Here is a 16,543-nt window from a genome sequence, read left to right on the forward strand (position 1 = left end):
CCCCCAAAATTGATAGAAGGAAAGAAATCATAAAGATCTGAGCAGAATTAAATGAAAAAGAAATGAAAGAAACAATAGTAAAGATTAATAATACTAAAAAAGTGGTTCTTTGAGAAGATAAACAAAATTGACAAACCTTTGGCCAGACTCATCAGGAAAAACAGAGAGAAGAATGAAATCAGCAAAATTAGAAATGAAAAAGGAGAGGTTACAACAGACAATGCAGAAATATAAAGGATTATTAGAGACTATTATGAACAACCATATGGCAATAAAATGGATAACCTGGAAGAAATGGACAGATTCTTAGAAAAGTTCAATCTTCCAAGACTGAATCAGGAAGAAATAGAAATTATGAACAACCCAGTTACAAGCACTGAAATTGAAGCTATGATCAAAAATCTCCCCAAAACAAAAGCCCAGGACCAGACAACTTCACAGGAGAATTCTATCAAACATTTAGAGAAGAGCTAATGCCTAGCCTTCTAAAACTCTTTCAAAAAAATTGCAGAGGAAGGAACACTTCTAAACTCATTCTATGAGGCCACCATCACCCTGATACCAAAACCAAAGACAACACAAAAAAAGAAAACTACAGCCCAATATCACTGATGAACATAGACACAAAAATCTTCAACAAAATTTTAGCAAACAGAATTCAGCAACACATCAAAAAGCTCATACACCATGATCAAGTTGGGTTTATTCCAGTAATGCAAGGATTGTTCAGTATATGCAAATAAATCAATGTGATACACCATATCAACAAATTGAAAAATAAAAACCATATGATCATCTCAATAGATGCAGAAAAAGCCTTTGACAAAATTCAGCACCCATTTATGATTAAAACTCTTCAAAAAATGGGCATAGAAGGAACCTACCTGAACATAGTAAAGACCATATATAATAAGCCTACAGCAAACATTATTCTCAATGGTGAAAAACTGAAAGCATTCCCTCTAACATCAGGAACAAGACAAGGGTGCCCATCTTCACCACTATTATTCAACATAGTTCTGGAAGTCCTAGCTACAGCAATCAGAAAAGAAAAGGAAATAAAAGGAATCCAGATCGAAAAAGAAGAAGTAAAGCTCTCACTGTTTTCAGATGACATGATACCGTACGTAGAAAACCCTAAAGATAGTAACAGAAAATTACTAGAGCTAATCAGTGAATTCAGCGAAGTTGCAGGATACAAAATCAATACACAGAAATCACTTGCATTTCTATATACTAACAATAAAAAATCAGAAAAATTAAGGAATCAATCCTATTCACCATTGCAACAAAAAGAATCAAATATCTCGGAATAAACTTACCTAAGGAGACAAAAGAACTGTGCACAGAAAATTATAAGACACTAATGAAAGAAATCAAAGATGACATAAACAGATGGAGGGATATTCCATGTTCCTGGGTAGGAAGAATCAATATTGTGAAAATGACTATACTACCAAATGTAATCTACAGATTCAATGTGATCCCTATCAAATTACCAATGGCATTTTTCACAGAACTAGAACAAAAAATTTCACAATTCATATGGAAACACAGAAGACCCTGGATAGCCAAAGCAGTCTTGAGGAAGAAGAATGGAGCTGGAGGAATCAACCTTCCTGACTTCAGATTATACTACAAAGCTACAGTCATCAGGACAGTATGGTACTGGCACAAAAACAGAAATATAGACCAATGGAACAAGATAGAAAGCCCATAAATAAACCCATGCACCTATGGGTACCTTATATTTGACAAAGGAGGCAAGAATACACAATGGGGCAAAGACAGCCTCTTCAATAAAAGGTGCTGGGAAAACTGGACAGCTACGTGTAAAAGAATGAAATTAGAACACTTCCTAACACCATACACAACGATAAATTCAAAATGATTAAAGACCTAAGTGTAAGACCAGAAACTATAAAACTCTTAGAGGAAAACATAGGCAGAACACTCAATAACATAAATCAAAGCAAGATCCTCTATGACCCACCTCCTAGAATAATGGAAATGAACACAAAAGTAAACAAGTGGGACCTGATTCAACTTAAAAGCTTTTGCATGGCAAAGGAAACCATAAGTAAGGTGAAAATACAACTCTCAGAATGGGAGAAAATAATAGCAAATGAAACAACTGACAAAAGATTAATTTCCAAAATATACAAGCAGCTCATACAACTCAATGTCAGAAAAACAAACAACCCAATTGAAAAGTGGGGAAAAGACCTAAACAGACATTTCTCCAGAGAAGACATACAGATGGCTAACAAACACATGAAAAGATTCTCAACATCGCTCATTATTAGAGAAATGCCCATCAAAACTGCAATGAGATATCACCTCACACCAGTCAGAATGGCCAGCATCAAAAAGTCTACAAACAACAAATGCTGGAGAGGGTGCAGAGAAAAGGGAACACTCTTGTACTGTTGATGGGAATGTAAATTGATACAGCCACTATGGAAGATGGTATGGAGATTCCTTAAAAAAACTAGGAATAAAACCACCATATGACCCAGCAACCCTACTCCTAGGCATATACCCTGAGGAAACCAAAATTGAAAAAGACACATGTATCCCATTGTTCATTGCAGCACTATTTACAATAGCTAGAATATGGAAGCAACTTTTATGCCCATCAACAGATGAATGGATAAAGAAGCTGTGGTGCTTGCTTAGTCACTCTAGTTGTGTCTGACTCTCTGTGATCCCATGGACCATGGCCTACCAGGTTCCTCTGTCCATAGGCTTCTCCAGGCAAGAATACTGGAGTGGGCTGCCATTTCCTTCTCCAGTGAGAAAGTATGAAGTGAGTGAAGTTAGTGAATTGAAGTTGCTCAGTCGTGTCCGACTCTTTGCAGTCCCATGGACTGTAGCCTACCAGGCTCCTCTGTCCATGGGATTTTCCAGGCAAGAGTACTGGAGTGGGTTGCCATTTCCTTCTCTGAAAGAAGCTGTGGTACATATACACAATGGAATATTACTCAGTCATAAAAACACATAAAAACACATTTGAGTCAGTTCTGATGAGGTGGATGAACCTAGAATCTATTACACAGAATGAAGTGAATCAGAAAGAGAAGGATAAATATCATATTCTAATGCATATATATGGAATCTAGAAAAATGGTACTGAAGAATTTATTTACAGGGCAGCAATGGAGAAATAGACATAGAGAATAAACTTACGGACATGGGGAGAGGGGAGGAGATGGTGAGATGTATGGAAAGAGTAACATGGAAACTTATATTACCATATGTAAAATAGATAGCCAACGGGAATTTGCTGTATGGCTCAGGAAACTCAAACAGGGGCTCTGTATCAATCTAGAGGGGTGGGATGGGGTGGGAGATGGGAGGGAGGTTCAAAAGGGAGGGGATATATGTATACCTTAGGCTGATTCATGCTGAGGTTTGACAGAAAACAACAAAATTCTGTAAAGCAATTATCCTTCAATAAAAAAATAATGTAAAAACACTGCTACATAGCAGGTGTTCAGACTACACTCTTCCTGCCTTCCTTTCTTCTTTCTAATATCATTCACAATAATAATAATAGGTACCCCAAAATATTTGTTAACTGAAGAATTTATTGGATGATATTTTAAAAGGCAGCATAAGACTAATAGGGAAAGAAGGGAAAAACTTTCAAGACTGATCAAATAGAAAAAACTTAGAAAGACATATGCCAAATGTAAATGGTAGTCTTCTTTAGATTGTGGGAATGCACTTGCTTTTTATTTTTGTATTTATTGCCATCTGTATTTTCTAATTGTTCCACAGGGAATGTATTATATCATAATTAAGAATTTTAAAACAGAGTTTTATTTAAAATAAAGAATTTTAAATAAAACAAGATTTTAATTAAAAATCCACCTGAACCCATCAATCAAGCTGATCATCACTTCCTACTGACATGATGTTATAGGAAGATTACAGCACAGCCAGTGAAATGCTCTTGCCAAAATAAGTAACCTGAATTTAATTCCTCATCCAAATGTAACTCAGTTTACAAAAAATACAAGAGATACAGGAGAATTTTAAATGATTTCATGGAAATGCAATCAGAAAAGTCCAAAATTTAAGAAATACTACAGGACACTTGACCCAACTTTTCAGTCAATGAATGTTAGGAGGGTGGAGAAGGGAAAATGAAATCATATATTAAAAGAGATGTAAAGGCTATAACAGTTATTGCACAGCAGAAACTAGCACAACATTGTAAAGCAATTATCCTCCAATTAAAAATTTTTTTAAATGATATACCAATTAAATGCAAAGTAAGGACCTTGCTTAAATCCCAGTTCAAAAAAACCAACTATCAAAAGCCAGTTGAACATAGATTTAGATATACATTAGTTGATTAAAAAATGTTAGTTTTGTTGAGGATGGGGATAACAGTCTTGTGATTTTTGCTAAAAAAAGAAAAAAGAGAGTATTGATGGGTGAAATGATACTTGAGAGTTACTAAAATACTCCAACAGAAATAAAAGTAAAACAAGGGAGGGATAGATGAAATAATAAAGAAAATATTGCTAATAGGTGGTGCTGGAGAAGACTCTTGCGAGTCCCTTGGACTGCAAGGAGATCCAACCAGTCCATCCTAAAGGAGACCAGTCCTGGGTATTCATTGGAAGGACTGATGCTGAGGCTGAAACTCCAATACTTTGGCTACCTCATGTGAAGAGTTGACTCATTGGAAAAGTCCCTGATGCTGGGAGGGATTGGGGGCAGGAGGAGAAGGGGACGACTGAGGATGAGGTGGCTGGATGGCATCACCAACTCGATGGACCTGAGTTTGGGTGAACTCTGGGAGTTGGTGATGGACAGGGAGGCCTGGCGTGCTGCAATTCAGAGTTGGACGTGACTGAGCGACTGAACTGAACTGAACTGAACTGAAAGCTCAGTGATGAGCTCATGAGAATTTATTATACTTTTGTTTCTATCTTTGTATCTGTATTGGAAATTCTCCATAATTAAAAGTCAAAGATGAAGACTGGCTAAGACTCCAAATTCCCAATGTAGGGGGTCCGGGTTCAATCCCTGGTCATGGCACTAGATCCCATGTGCTACAACTGAAGATCCCGCATGCTCAATGAAAATTAAAGATCCTGTGTGCTGCAACTAAGACCCAGCGCAGCCAAAAAAACAGTCAAAGATGTATGTGATATTTAAAAGACAAAATAGTGGTCAACAGCAAAATGTCTCTTCTGTTCCTGCTCTTTCCTTGCTGTTCTCTCAGCTTGGTCTTGTGGTCCAGTCACATAGCATGTGGCCATACAATCTGTATGTCTAAGAAGGGCTGGCTGGGTCAATAATATTGAAAACTGAGTTTCAAAGTCATTTCCAAGAGATCTTAGATTTTTAATAGTCATTCCAGGAAGCCTGTGACTTCTGGGTAAAGGTGTGACTTCTGGGTAAAGATATGACTTACAGAGAAAAGGACCTTCCATGTTCTAAAGATTGATTCTTTGTGAAATAACTGGTCAACAAGCCATACCTGGTCTCAAGCTCATCTTTCTAAGTGAATTGCATTGACAGTCATCAACTTTGAAACAAGGAAGTTTCTACCAATTAGCTTGCGTTTTCCTCATGGGTTTTTGTTTAATTGTATGTTTTGTTGTTTAGGGTTTTTCTGGTCTGAACTCTTTCACCCTGTGGTTTTTCTGCTCTGGTTTAAGTTCTCCCCACCTGCAATGCCTTGTTTGTGTGGCTCTGTGACCAAATAGAGCCAGCACTCTTAATCCTTGGCCAGACCCCTCTGCCTAGAGTTAATCTATTCCAGACTTGTTTAATTTAGCGAAGTCCTTCACAGAAACCACATAAATATTTGACTTTGCACTTTCAGTTTTTATATGTACATGGCTTCTTAAAAAGCCGATTACTCTGTTTTCCATATTTATTATTTCTGACCAGAATTTGATGTGGAATGCCCTTTTCTTACAAAAGCCATAGTAACCATCTTCCTGACCATGGTCTCTGAGTATCTGGGGAAGATGAGTCAGGTATACAAGATTCACTACCCTCCCAGCCACAAGATCAATCCTTGGCTCCAAACTGAGCTGATACACCATTGAAGTGATATTATATCATTCTCATGCTGCTGCTGCTGCTAAGTCGCTTCAGTCGTGTCCGACTCTGTGCAACCCCATAGACGGCAGCCCACCAGACTCCCCTGTCCCTGGGATTCTCCAGGCAAGAACACTGGAGTGGGTTGCCATTTCCTTCCCCAATCACTCTCATAGATCCTATCAAAATCTGCAAAACAAATTTTAGCTGTTTCTGAAATACAAAAAGAGGTGATCTATAAAACAGTTTTATTAGTCAACATCTTTTCTTCTGCTAGAAAGAATGAGATTTATAGGGAAAGAGAGGGAAGCTTATCATGCTCCTTTCAACCAATACCTCCAGGCAGACAGAAATTGCAGACTCCTTTAGGTCAGAGCTTAGTGCTATAATCTGCACACAAGAGTGCTCACGAATGTACTTCTTTTCCACCAGGGATTTGGATTTTCTGGGTCATCTAGCAAAAATAGTTTACTATAGAAGCAATGTTGACTTAAAAAATAGATCACAAGTAGGATTACATATGTGAAGGAAGTCTCTGTTATACTAGACCCTTGATAAAATTATCTGTTGGACTGAATCGATGAGCAGTTACGGTTTCTGTTTTGAGTCTCCATACCACTCACACTCATTCAGACCCCAGAATATTCAGTGTTGAATAAGCAGGACCTTTCTCAGAATGTTGCTTCCAAGAGGCCTTTCATTTGTCAATTGGACTGAACTTCAGCCTTTTATTGTCCAATGTGATTCAGCCTTATCACATTCAAGGGATCCCTAGATTAGAGGCAATTTGAACTTTAGACATTAAATAAGAAAATAAATTTTCTTATACTCTGGCTGCTGAAGACACAGTATCCAGCCCACTGTCCTAACAAAACCAGTGCCAAGTCTGAGGTGTACGTAGCTTGCATTCCCACGGTCATGAAAAGAAAGTGTTAATCGGTCAGTCATGTCCGACTCCTCGCGACTCCATGGACTGTAGCCCGCCAGGCTCCTCAGTCCAAGGGATTCCCCAGGCAAGAATACTGGAGTGGGTTGCCATGCCCTTCTCCAGGACCCAGGAATCAAACCTGGGTATCCTGCATTGCAGGCAGATTCTTTACCGTCTGAACCACCAAGGAAGCCCATTCCAACCCCTAAATGACACTCTGAAACTCAAAGGGAAGAAAAAAGCCAAAAGAGAGGTTTGGTTTGACAATAACAGCCGCTAAAGTCTTTACAAAGATACCAAATTTGGGGGGAGACTACATAGAACGATGTTAAATGCATTGAACAAAATTACTTCAGTAAATCTTTATTATTTATGATGTGCCAGCTGCCATTCTAGGTACTGGGGAGGGGATATAGCATGAACAAAAAGAGTCAAGTCTCTGTTGTCAGGGAACTTAACATTTCACTTGGGGAAACAAGCAACAAATATGCACAAAAATAAAGATATAATAGGTCCGGTGATAATAAGAATCATGGAAAAAGTAAGGCATTATGGTAACTCATGGCTTCTAAGAGGACAGACCAGAAAACTCTTAGACCCTGTGGAGTGTAGGCAGAGATAAAAGGAGATTATCAAAGCCACAAAGTCACCCACACACAAGGCCCTGATGATCGGTCTCACTGTGCAGCAGCATGATAAGACAGGTGGTTTCCAGCTGCTGGATGCCAAGGGGTGAGGGGAGACGGGGAAGGCAAAGCCCGCAGTTCTGTGCTCCTCAACCCGAGTGGACATTTCACTCCAGGTGGCCTGAGCGGACCACAGAATCCCAGAGGAGCTTCCATGAGAAAACAGGGGAGGCTGTAGAGAGTGTTCCCAACCACTTTTTAAAAAATAAATTCTCCTTTTTAATATTTATTTTTATTTGGCTGCTCCAGGTCTTAGCCGTGGCATGTGGGATTTAGTTCCCTGACCCAGTCTCCCTGCACTGGGAGCTCGGAGTCTTAGTCACTGGACCACCAGGGAAGTCCCCCCAGTCACTTTCTTACTTCTTTCTTCTTTACATTACTTATTGGCTGTTTTAAGAGCACTGAGTGAAGTTCTTATCATCATTTTTGCCCTTCCTTCAACTGGAAGCAGTCTTCGTGGTCTGGCCTGGGTTGGGTGAAGAACACAGTACAAATTGACATTGCTGGTGTTGAGGGTGGAGGTGGGATTCACTTTAGAAAAGGTGCTCAGACCAGACCTATCCAATGAAGTGACGCTGAGGAAAGACATGGATAAAGTAAGGCAGTGAGCCTTGGGCTGTATGTAGGGGCTGGAGGTAGGAAGAGTGGAATTCCTGGCCCAGAAATAGCAAGTGTTAAAGTTCTGAGGCAGGATTGCTCTAGGTAGTTTAAAGAAAGGCGAGGCAGCCTCATGACGAGAGGAGCGAGAAAGGGGAGAGAGAGCCAGTGAAGGGGAGGTCGGGGGATTACTTCTGGCCTTGCAGAACATGTGAGAACTTTGACTTTTATTCTGAATGAAAATGGATCGCGGTGACTGACGTTAACTGAGACTGGGGAAGGACCACTCTAGCTGCCCTGTTTGGCAGGGACAAAGGCTCTAGGGACCAAAGGGCCTAGGCTCTAGGGACCAAAGACAGAAGCAGCAAGACTGCTTAGGAGGCTGCTTGACTGATCCAAGCGAGAGCTGACAGTGGCTCTGACTAGCATGTTAGCAGTAGGGAGAGTGAGAAGGGGCTGGCTTCCTGACAGTCTGTATTTTGAGGATAGAGCACGCCAGATTTGCTCCTTGATTAGGTGTGAGGTTTCTGAAAAAGAGAAGTATCAAGGATGAAGACACATTTTTAGCTTGAGCAATTGAGAAAAGAGTTGACATGAGAATATGGAAGGGCTAGCTTATTTCTTTTTTTTTTTGCGGAGGTGGGTGGGGTGGATAAAATTTTCCTTTGAATATGCTGAATCTGGTATGCCTACTGGACACGTAAAATGAGGATGTGAAAAGATAGCAACTATAGCCTTGGTGCTGTTTAGTTGCTACGTCATGTCTGACTCTTTGTAACCCCATGGACTGCAGCACACCTGGCCTCCCTATCCCTCGCTATCGGCCAAGTTCATGAATCGGTGATGCTATCCAACCTTTAGCTTAGGGGGGATTTAAATGAGAAGTTTCCCAAATGACAGATGTTTATTTGAAGGGATAAGTTATGTGCTTGCCTTGGCCTTCAGTTTCAAAACAATGGGGAACTAAAATTTATAAGTTGTTTTTAGTGTTTATGATATAAATCTAATACTGGGACTGCTATATTTCCACTCCCCCTCCCCATCCAGATGTGAGGTTTACGATAAAGATACTTTCACAATGAAAACATTAAACAAAGATTTTAAAACATGAGCTATCCACAAAGAATTGTGCTTGAATGCTCATACCAACTTTATCCATAATAGCCAAGCATTGGAAATAACTCCACATGCAGGAGAAATGATAAATTATAGTATTTATTAAAAAGTAAAATTGTTGTTCACTTGCTAAGTCATGTCCAACTCTTTGGCAACCTCATGGATTGTAGCCTGCCAGGCTCCTCTGTCCATAGAATTCTCCAGGCAAGAACACTGAAGTGGGTTGCCACTTCCTCCTCCAGGGGATCTTCCCAACCCAGGGATTGAACCCGTGTCTCCTGCTTTGGCAGGTGAATTCTTTACCACTGCACAACCTGGGAAGCCCCTAGGTAAAATACTACTCAGCAATTAAAAAGAAATACTGATTCATGCAACAACATGGATGTCAAAAATATTGAGTGAAAAAAGCCAGACTAAAAGATTACAAGTTATATGATTCAAGTAAATATCAAGAACAACCAAAAACTAATCTAGGGTCATAGAATTCAGCAAGTAGTTGCATCAGATGGAGGAAAAATTGATTGGAAAGGAGTACAAGGAAACTCTCTGGGGTAATGAAGTTGTTCTGATGATTGTTAACCCAGACATAGAAAATTGTCATAATTCACTGTATTGAATACATGTACATTTTATTAAATGTAAATTCCATCTAAAATACACAACAGGACATAAGCCAACCATTGAAAGGGTTATATACTACTGAAAAACCTGGGCAGAAAGCAATTCATCTAACTGAGCACAAACTGGGAGCTCTGAGTTTTCCAGCAATCAAAGCAAAAGGGAAGCATTATTTAGCTCTATTATCTAATATCAGCATGCATAAAATAAAAAAAATTTTCCTATCACTGCATTTTAGAGAATATCCAGGGGAACTCCCTGGCAGTCCAGTGGTTAAGACTCAGCACTTTCAATGCGGGGGGTGTGAGCTCCATTTCTGCTCAGGGAACTAAGATCCAGCATGCCAAAGTGTAGTCAAAAAACAAAAAAGACTCTTTAGATAAAAATATATTACAATTTTTTTCAATAAAACCTTCATAAAAGTTGAAAAACATTTTGGGCTCATTTTTATTTCTGTCAGTCCTCAACAGAAGTAAGAGAATATTAAGTTATGGGTCCATGAAGGAGGGCCTCCCTGGTGGCTCAGTGGTAAAGAATCTGCCTGCAATGCGGGTGACACGGGTTCGATTTTTGGGTCAGGAAGATCCCCCGGAGAAGGGAACGGCTACCCACTCCAGTATTCTTGCCTGGAGAATTCCACGGACAAAGAGAGCCTGGCAGACTATAGTGCATAGGGTTGCAAAAAGTCGGACACTGAGCAACTTTCACTATGAAGGAATTTCTATGGGGAACCTGAAGGAGGCATTCAAGGTAGCTTTCTAGACTGCCACCTAGCTGCAAGGATAGAATCTAGGGACTCATTCTTGAGAAACAAAGGATTCTCAGATTTCATAAGCTCACTTTTCTGCATGCCTCAGCTGGGTTTGTGACAGGAGTTGGATATCAGATAATTAGGGGTTAACTAAAGTGGAATGTTCTCTGGAGTTGGTTAAAACTATATATGTGGAGTTCAGCTACTGAACTTGTATTTGGTTAATTATATGTTTAAGAACCTTTCTGGGACGTCCCTCGTGGTCCAGTGGTTAAGACTTTGACTTTCAATGCAGGGGTACAGGCTGGATCCCTGGTCAGAGGAGCTTAGATCCCACATGCCTCTCAGCCAAAGAACCAAAACATGGAAACAATATTGTAACAAATACAATAAAGGCTTTAAAAATGGTCCATTAAAAAAAAAAAAAAGCCTTAAAAGAAAAAAAAGTTCTAAGAAGCTGCCATATTCACACCCAAATAGAAAACCATGCCTGTGTCTGCTTAGTTGGGACTTAATCGATAATTTCATCTCTGGCATTTAGGTACCCCTTCTGCAACTCCTTCCTGTGCTTCCCAGCAGCGCTGTAATTGACAAAATTAGGCAGGGAAGTACTTTGTTAGGGCTTTCATGGTGGCCCAGCTGGTAAAGAATCCGCCTGCCAATGCAGGAGACAGTAAGAGATCCAGGTTCAGTCCCTAGATTGGGAAGACCCACTAGAGGAGGAAATGGCAACCCACTCTAGTATTCTTGCCTGGGGAATCCCACAGAGAGGTGAGTCTGGCAGGTGACAGTCCATGGCGTCACAGAGTCGGACATGACTGAGCACGCACACACACACAGTACTTTGTTGTTCAGGACTCCCAGTTTTAACACATTTAGCATCCTTGGCTCCACTCAGGAAGTACAAGTAGCATCCTTAGCCTTAAGACAACCAAATAGTCCTGCTCTGTTTTTAAACTTAGCATCATGGGGCTTAAAACAAAGTTGGTATCCTTTTGAATGTGGAAAAGCATCTGATCCCAAATTCAGTGGAATCACATGACACAGAAAAAGATATAAGCTTGGTTTAGGGGAAACATTTGGGAAACATATAATATCAGTTATTCACTTCTGTCATACAAAAACTTGAATATGGTTCTCACATAACATTTTACTTAGAACAAGGCTATGTCTTTGCACGATGAGCCTACCAGGATGAAACAGCCTCCAAGTAAAATTCTCAGCAGCTGAATTAGTTGAACCCACAAAATGTTGCTCATTAAATAAATATTAATTGAATTGTCCATTCAAATGAAGATTATCTGCCCCAAATACTTTGGTTATAATAAAGTTGATGTTAAAACTTTTTGTTTTCTAGATACAACTGATCAAGAAGTTAGTTTATTCCTTCATTCAGTGTTAAGACCTATTACCCACCAAGCAGAGAGGACACAGTGGTAAGCTTTGCTGATAGTCTACTAGAAGGTTTCAGGGAAATAGAAAATAAATACAGAAGTTATTAATATTAGAATTAAAGAGTTATAGTGACTTTTCCTGAGGAAATTTTAAAATTGAGATATAAAGGATGAATAGAAATTAAATGTTTTGTTTGTGGGGATCAGGAGGGGTTTAGGGAGAGAGAAAATTGTTTTAGCCAGGGGCACCAGATTATACAAAAGCCAGAACAGGTTAGCATGAACACAGAAAAGTGGTGCAGACAAATCTAGTGAGTGCAGAATGTTAGGGCTTGGAAGATTTCGACCTTTCTCCTAAGTGTAGAAAAACACCATCATAAAATTTAACCAAAAAAAAGACACCATCAGACTTACGTTTAACCCAACTCATTCAGATTCAGAATGGATAGATTGGAGAAAGCCAACTTAGATTTTGGAAGTGACATCTAGACAACTGGGTGGGCAACGTTGTATTATGTAGTAAAGGTGATGGTGGGCAAGACAAGGGAATGAAGGTGGAACAGGGAGGAATGATTGATTCACTGAGTAAATAATTAAGAGCTCCAACTATATGCAAGTGCACTGTTAAGATACTGACAAGTCATGCATGGGTTTGGATTTATGGCAGGCTCGTCTCCCTGGGCCTCTCATAGTGTCCCATGCCAGAGTAAATCCGGCCCCGAACCATTGCCTGGCCTCTGGCAGTAGACTGCAGGCACTGAAGTGGGTTGCACAGTGGAAAAAGGGGGAAAAAAAAAAAAAAGATACTGACAAGTCAAGTGGGGGAAATAAGCAGGAATAAAACTTTCAATCAGAAAGTTTTTCCTTTTTTCAGAGTTTTTTCAAAGTTTTTTTCAGAAAACAAACTTTCAATCATAGTACCATAAAGGAGAAATACGTGATACTATTAAGTCCTGAAACTTTTCCTAACGCTTCAGAAAAGGTCTGTTTTGAGAAAGGGAACTAGATTCTGCAGATTGACTAGAAGTCAACTACAGGGCATGGTGAAGAATGAATAGGAATACTTTTCAAGGGAGGAAAAACAGCATTTACACTGTAAGGAAGCCGGTGTGAGAGACTCCAAAGAGCAAAGGGGAGTTTGATGAAGACGAGGTTGCAGAGGTGGAATAGCACTGTATTATGCAGCAGTAAGGAATCTGTCCTTTATTCTAAGAGCTAGGAAAAGCCTTGAACATGTTTTAAAGCTGTGTGTATTATTATTAAAAACACACACACACATCAAATTTGTGTCTTGAAGAGATTGTTGTGGCTGCATTATGAAGAATAGATTGCAGGGGTGAAGTGGATATTAAGCCATCTCTGCAAAAACCATGAAGATGCTGGGAGGTGAAGGACTTGGTGACTGGGGAAAGGATGGGGTTTCTGGGTTGGGCTTCTTAAAACACGCTCCCAGTTCATGACAAGTAAGAGCACATCATCTGACTAGAAGTTTATCATTTATTTTTTAATATTTATTTGGCTGGCTATGTCTTAGCTGTGGCATGCAGGATCTTCAGTCTTTGCAGAATCATTTGCTGCAGCATGCAAACTCTAAGTTGCGGCACGTGGGATCTAGTTCCCTGACCAGGGATGGAACCCGGGCCCCCTGCACTGGGAGTGTGGCGTCTCAGCCACTGGACCACCAGGGAAGTCCCTGTTCTCACCTTCTTACTCACTAGGGCAAGAATTACATCTTGCCCTGGTCATCTAAAAATTACATGCTACATTACACGTTCAACTGTCAACAATGGTGGGAATGGGACTAAAAACGATGGTAGAAAGAGGGGCGCATTCGCTTTTTACCATCAACATTTCTATATTACACGACTTTTACATTAAAAATGTGAATACAAATGTAAGCTGAACATTGAATATAGAAACCCCATCAAATTATTTACAAATATAAGCAAGAAAGCTAGGATTACCTTCTTTTATGCCACTTAGAAATGGATTTTGAGCTCTCAAAAGCCCACTCCCACCCATCTGCTTCTTGGGACTCATCTGCAATAGAAGACTGGAGGGATTAAGAGTCCACACCAAATAAAGGCTACAGTATGTGCAGGAGATGCAAGGTACGCGAGTTCAATCCCTGGGTCAGGAACATCCCCTGGAGAAGGAAATGGCAACCCACTCCTGTATTCATGCCTGGAGAATCCCATGGACAGAGGAGCCCGGTGGGCTATAGTCCATGGGGTCGCAGAGTCAGACACGACTGAGTACACATACGTATTTCTTAAATCTTAAATTGTGATTAATATTTTGTCAGTAAGATAAAAGCCTAACAATGATCACTAGTGAGAGAGTGGACTAGACTATGCTTTTCCCTCATGTAATATCTGAATGAGAAAGACCCAGAGAGAAGAAAGCTAACCCTGACTTTGGACAAGACATTTGACCAACTGACAGCCCTGCAGTTTTGTGGAGCTGAAATGATGTCCTTTTTATACACACACACATGAAGTCCTCACCTGGGAAGCTGAACCCCAAAGAGTTAAACATGCAAGGACTGCTGCCCGTCCTTCAGAGCAGGGTTCATATAATTCCAGCCAACAAACTCCTCTCTAGGTGGAAAGGAGGTGTCCAATAAACTATTAAATGTGCACTTAGCAGGATGTTAGCCATTCAGCCAGCATTAACTCATAACCGCATTCAAATGTGGAATCTGGACTTTTTCCTTCCAATAATCCATTTGCTTCTTGTTTTATTATTAAACTGTCTTTGAGTTTCTTTATAGTCTACACCCCACTTCCGCTGTTTGAGATGAATACCCTTGAGAACACTGTTTTGTTTTGCTTTGTTTTTGCATCCTACTTATTTTAACATGGATGTGGAGAATCTAAAATGGACACAGCAAAAGCAGAAAATTTAAAAACATGCACTGAAAAACAGGATCAATGTTTACTTGCTAACATGTACCAGTGACGGGGGTTCCCAAAAACCTAGATAGGGATTGCCAACAACTAGACGGCCCTGTACAAAGCTTTCACATTTATTATTTTGTTCCATCTTCTGCCACAGTGATCAGACCAGAGACCTAACGACATGCAGAGATTTTAATCTTCTGATGCGTGCTCTTTATTCAGCCATGCAATAGGATGTTTCTGGAAGGGAGCTGGATTAGAGCAATCGTAGATAAACAGGCACATATACAAGATGGAGAGCCTCAGGGAAGTCAAGGGGAGGGAAGCATGTATGAGTCTCCCCCGCCCCCCCAGGAAACTGGGCAGTCCTCTCTGCCTGGCTGGTTCGGTCATCTTCTCACTCACTTCCTCTGCCTTCTGCTTTCCCCAAGCTCACGACCACACCACGACTGTAGTCTCAGGCATGGCATATGAGGGTACATATGCCATGTATGGCATATGGCATGTATGGCATTCAAAGGGTACAACCCTGAATCTCAGCTGGAGTTCCAAAATTCCTGGGCCACATCTGACTGACCAAGCTTGAGTGAGAGGGACACCTCTGGTCAACTGACTCTAAATAAGGGATACACAACTCAGCATTTTTAATGGCAAAAATGTCATCCATTACCGAAATGTCCAACAAGAGAGCACTTACTAGAAAGTTACACCACACCCACAATAAATATAATGCACCCTTTAAGATGCACAATGTTCAATGACCTGGCAAAGTGCTTACATTAAGTGGAGGAAAAGACTATAAAACAGTGAAGACACAGAAGTGCACACCCCAAAATAACAACAAAAAACACAGTCAGTTCTTGGTAGGGAATAATTTCCCCTTTTCCTTGTGTTTCTATGTATTTTCCAAATCTACAAAGAGCATGCTGCTATTACAGTAAGATGATACAGTTTTAAATATACACTCAATTCCTTATTATGATTATTGCTGGGTAATGGAATTACAGAGGATCTTTATTTTCTTATGAGTTTTTTTTTTCTTTCATTCATTTGAACTGTCCACTCGTGGTAAAAAAAAAAGACAACGCTTTGTGTTCAGCACATCATTTTGGTCCTCTTCCTGGACACACCTGATGACTACATTCCCCACCTCCCTTACCACTGGCCTGAGGTCATAGGGCAGGGCTCTGGCCAATGGAAATGGGGAAAAGTGATGCGTACCCTAGCAGGCCCGCCTATAAACCCCTGCAGGATCTACCACTCCCCAACTCCTCTTCTTCCAGGGCAAGTCTGAGGATTCAAAGCTGGCACCGTCACAAGATGGGCAAGTCTGGGTCCCTGGGAACCTTTCTGCCACACTGAAGTAATGATGAAAACAGACCAAAGTCCTGCTGTCCGAAACCACTGAGATGCTGGAATTGTTACAGCAGTTCATCTATCCTATTATCCTAAAAACTAAGATGCTCCATCCAGAACACAAACCT

At 40.3% G+C, this 16,543-nt stretch overlaps 1 non-coding gene across 1 annotated transcript; it reads left to right on the forward strand.

Annotated features, from left to right (window-relative positions):
- Positions 1 to 12,803: 12,803 nt before the first annotated feature.
- LOC112578599 lies at positions 12,804 to 12,936 on the forward strand. The gene has a single exon (XR_003102938.1). It is a non-coding gene; the product is annotated as a small nucleolar RNA SNORA42/SNORA80 family (small nucleolar RNA).
- Positions 12,937 to 16,543: the final 3,607 nt, after the last annotated feature.

This window comes from Bubalus bubalis, chromosome 13 (genome assembly GCF_019923935.1).
Source record: "Bubalus bubalis isolate 160015118507 breed Murrah chromosome 13, NDDB_SH_1, whole genome shotgun sequence".
Classification (NCBI taxonomy): domain Eukaryota; kingdom Metazoa; phylum Chordata; class Mammalia; order Artiodactyla; family Bovidae; genus Bubalus; species Bubalus bubalis.